The sequence below is a fragment of the Schistocerca gregaria genome, chromosome 7, assembly GCF_023897955.1.
Source record: "Schistocerca gregaria isolate iqSchGreg1 chromosome 7, iqSchGreg1.2, whole genome shotgun sequence".
NCBI lineage: Eukaryota > Metazoa > Arthropoda > Insecta > Orthoptera > Acrididae > Schistocerca > Schistocerca gregaria.
Window position 1 is genome coordinate 343,542 of NC_064926.1, and position 4,705 is coordinate 348,246.

General features: G+C 46.7%; 1 non-coding gene across 1 annotated transcript; it reads left to right on the forward strand.

The window, feature by feature from the left end:
* The first annotated feature begins 439 nt into the window (after positions 1-439).
* On the forward strand, positions 440-512 carry Trnak-cuu (transfer RNA lysine (anticodon CUU)). The gene has a single exon. It is a non-coding gene; the product is annotated as a tRNA-Lys (tRNA).
* Positions 513-4,705: the final 4,193 nt, after the last annotated feature.

A 4,705-nucleotide genomic window follows, 5' to 3' on the forward strand; every position in this document is an offset into this window, starting at 1 on the left:
TCTGAAAAAGAAACATACCCTTTTAATGTAGCAATTGAGCAGTACGAAACTGTCTGAATGTTGCTTTTGACCATTTTTTGCTCGGAGTTGCTCCTGAGCTTGAAACACACACAACAAGACCGGTGTTAACTAGCGAAATGGTCGGCAGAGTGCCGACACCGCGAGTTTTGACTGGCACTTGCACATCTAAAACAACGTCGGAAAGTAACTCGTTCGGCTTTTGAGTCACATAAAGTATGTGTGTTAATTTTGACGCCACTAGCTCTGCATGTTGTCATGCAATTTCTTTACCTCTCAGAAATGATTATGACATTAAAGTGAAGTACGTGACGAGTGTGACGTTAGGAGAACATTAGGCAGCATGGAGAGATTCTGTATGGGACCACCCAACCCAAACGAGTACTGTGTGACATGCTACCTGGCAGGTACTCACCGCGGTAGCCGGCTAGCTCAGTCGGTAGAGCGTCAGACTCTTAATCTCAAGATCATGGGTTCGAGCCCCACGCTGTTCGGAACGGAATTTTGTTCCGCTGCAGATGGAAATTACTGTTTTTCTGATTAACAAGATGTAATGGAAATAGCAACTTTAAACTTTGCCTACGTCTCTGTCAGTCGCAAGGAAACTGTATTTGAAGGTGAAGGTGATTTTGTAGACATGTGGGAAAGACAAGTTCTGAAATGCAAGTGTTGTTGTTTGGAGAGCACATCGGTTACGTGTCAGATGTGTAGCTAAGCAGTAATTCGTCGCCATAGCTGCAAATATTAACCGGTAATATGAAGTGTTGTCAGCGGAAGTCTGATTATGCAGACGACCGTAAAGGCGAAGTACCCAAGAGTACCGCTAGGCCGCGCCTCTTTAGCTCAGCAGTAGAGCAGAGGTCTAATAAACCAGGGGTCGTAAGCTCCATCCTCACAGGAGAAAGATGAATTTTGGAAATCAGTTGCGCGTTGTGGCCGTATAGCAAACAGTATCTGTGATGACGAACAATTAGCGACAGGCGTTTTTTTTAAGAATTACTCTCAGATGTGATTAAGGCGAATGGCGCAGATAAAGCATTTACCAAAGCGGTGCAGCATAAGGTGGGATGAGGCAGTCTGAATTACATTTTGTAGATGTATTTCTCACATATCTCAGAGCCTCTCGCGGTCATCGTCGACGTCGCCGCCGCCGCTTCTGCAGAAGTAGCAAATGGCGATCGTAGCAAATGCGGCGAGGGACGCCCTGCCTTCGATTCCGAATGCACAAAGTGTGTTGTCTTGTTTCTCAGTCTATATTTGGTCGGTCTTGTAAGAGGTTGAATGTAACGAGTGGGTGGGAAAGAGCAAGCGGCAGCGGCTGTGTAGAACGAAAACACAAATCCTCAGGGTGTGAGCGTTTCGAGATGAGTCGTATACAAGTTATAGTTGGTCGTCAGTGACGGTGTGGCCTAATGGACAGTCTGCCTACGGCAGCGGTGGTGAGCGGACCTCCAGGGCCAGCGCGCTGCGGCAGGAAGTGTTTACGTCAGGCGGTGAGTCGCGTGCTTACAGCGTCTGCTTATTAGTATTCGATCCGTTCTGTAGGATCTGATATGGAATTATGAATCCGACTAACAGGAAAGATACCTTGAAGTTTACCTTTGATAGGAACTTTTCGAAACCAAATTCGTTTGAAGTTGAAGCATGGTTAGAGGAAACAGCTAAGATTACTTTTGATGACATTGTAGGGATAAATTTCTCTATCGTGACTAGTGTTGTTTATGTGAAATTAACGTCCTCTGAAATGTGTGATAGAATTGTGGAGTCCAGTGGAGGTGTACTGAAGTTTAAACATATAGATGGTACCGTCAGTGACGTCAGCATTACGCATGCTGGAATGGGCATCCGAACGGCACGTATTTTCGAACTCCCGTTTGAAATATCAGCCGCGCAAATAAATTCTGCATTAACACCTTACGGGAGGGTCATTAACAATTTTGCGGAGCGTTGGTCCAAAGCCCACAAATTTCCGGTGCTTAACGGCGTCAGGCAGGTTAAGATCGATCTACAGAAGCACATACCTTCATATATTTACGTAGATGGACATCGCGGAATTGTCATATATGATGGGCAGCCAAAAACGTGTGCCGGCTGTGGTGCGCCCGGCCACGTGCGCTCTGAATGTATACAAAGACGCGTGACGCAGATACCTGTCGGTGAAGCCGCTAGCCCCCCTGTGACGACGGCACTGCCACTGACATACGCTGCCGCGGCTTGTGGTCTTCCACCCGCGACCCCGCCTGTAGATGCCCCTCTTTTGAATGATGTTTTGGCCGATAACGTCAAAGAACCGAGTGCTGACGCGGCACCGCCGCTACCACACTCAGCGATGGAGGTAACGACGGATGACTCCCCAGTGGTTGATGTCACTGGTACTGAGGATGAAGCAGACGCTGTGTTCCCGGCGGATCAACCCCAGAGTCAATGTAACGAGACGTCGGACTTCGGATCTGAAGATTACAGGTTCGAATGCTGTCACGCTAGTGTTTTTCCAGTTCTGAAAAAGAAACATACCGTTTTAATGTATCAATTGAGCAGTACGAAACCGTCTGAATGTTGCTGTTGACCATTTTTTGCTTGGAGATGCTCTTGAGCTTGAAACACACACAACAAGACCGGTGTTAACTAGCGAAATGGTCGGCAGAGTGCCGACACCGCGAGTTTTGACTGGCACTTGCACATCTAAAACAACGTCGGAAAGTAACTCGTTCGGCTTTTGAGTCACATAAAGTATGTGTGTTAATTTTGACGCCACTAGCTCTGCATGTTGTCATGCAATTTCTTTACCTCTCAGAAATGATTATGACATAAAAGGAAGTTCGTGACGAGTGTGACGTTAGGAAAACATTAGGCAGCATGGAGAGATGCTGTATGGGAAAACCCAACCCAAACGAGTACTGTGTGACGTGCTACCCGGCAGGTATTCACCGAGGTAGCCGGCTAGCTCAGTCGGTAGAGCGTCAGTCTATTAATCCCAGGGTCGTGGGTTCGAGCCACACGCTGTGCGGAACTCAATTTTGTTCCGCTGCGGATGTAAATAACCGTTTTTCAGATTAACGAGATGTAATGGAAATAGCAACTTTAAACTTTGCCTACGTCTCTGTCAGTCGCAAGGAAACTGTATTTGAAGGTGAAGGTATTTTGTAGACATGTGTGAAAGACATGTTCTGAAATGCAAGTGTTGTTGTTTGGAGAGCACATCGGTTACGTGTCAGATGTGTAGCCAAGCAGTAATGGGTCGCCATAGCTGCAAATATTAGCCGGCAATATGAAGTGTTGTCAGCTGAAGTCTGATGATGCAGACGCCCATAAGGACGAAGTACCCAAGAGTACCGCTAGGCCGCGCTTCTTTAGCTCAGCGGTAGAGCAGTGGCCAAATAAACCAGGGGTCGTAAGTTCCATCCTAATAGGAGAAAGATGAATTTTGGAAATCAGTTGCGCGTCGTGGCCGTATAGCAAACAGTATCTATGATGACGAACACTTAGCGACAGGCGTTTTTTAAAGAATGACTCTCAGATGTGATTAAGGCGAATGGCGCAGATAAAGCATTTACCAAAGCGGTACAGCATAAGGTGGGACGAGGCAGTCTGAATTACATTTTATAGATGTATTTCTCACATATCTCAGAGCCTGTCGTCGTCGCCGCCGCTTCTGCAGAAGTAGCAAATGGCGATCGTAGCAAATGCGGCGAGGGACGCCCTGCCTTCGATTCCGAATGCACAAAGTGTGTGGTCTTGTTTCTCAGTCTATATTTGGTCGGACTCGTAAGAGGTTGAATGTAACGAATGCGTGGGAAAGAGCTAGCGGCAGCGGCTGTGTAGAACGAAAACACAAATCCTCAGGGGTGTGAGCGTTTCGAGATGAGTCGTATACATCAATAATAATAATTATACAATGTTAACCCACTTCCTTAATAGCATTAGTGGGTCATAATATTAATACATTTATTATTATTACAATACAGCATACTACAAAATATGATGTGCTACAGGTTACTACAACAATGGGCACTGCACCAACTATCCCTACTACTTAAGAAACTATTACTGTCACTAATTGCTAATTTCTACACCTGCAGCGTCACATAGGTGCCAGTAGAATATATAAACCTACTTTGCAAGCCTTGCTCTTCGAGCTAACCCCAAAGAGCTTGCCCCTGGCACTGGGCTGGCCAAGATGTTAACTCGCTGCAGTTCCCTAACCTAACATAATATCCTATTCTAAGTCCTACGAAACTAACTTATCCTAAGTCAAATCCGGTGCATCTCTAAGTCGGTGAGATTGACCCCTCCTCCCCCTAATCCTGCGCGCGGCGGATCCCAACTGAGATGTGAAGTCGGCCAGTCCGCGCGCTGGCGGTATGGGAAAAGGGATCTAGACAATATCGGTGTTCATTTTCGCATTCTTAGTTTATCTCCCTCAGATATTCATTTAGCACTTTCCGTGATACCTCGTTGGCCAGAGTATTAATCATCTGAAAAGTGTCTTCACGTCTGAGGAGTTGATACGTGTCATGGTTCGGAAGTCCGTCTCGAAGTGTGGTCGCTACATCATTGAAGAGAGGGCACTCGTAAATCACATGATCCGGAGTGCCTTCCGGCGCGCCACAGTCACACGTGGGCGTAGCCCTCTTCCCAAACCGACATAAGTATGTCGGGTAGGGTCCATGACCAGTGAGAAAATGGA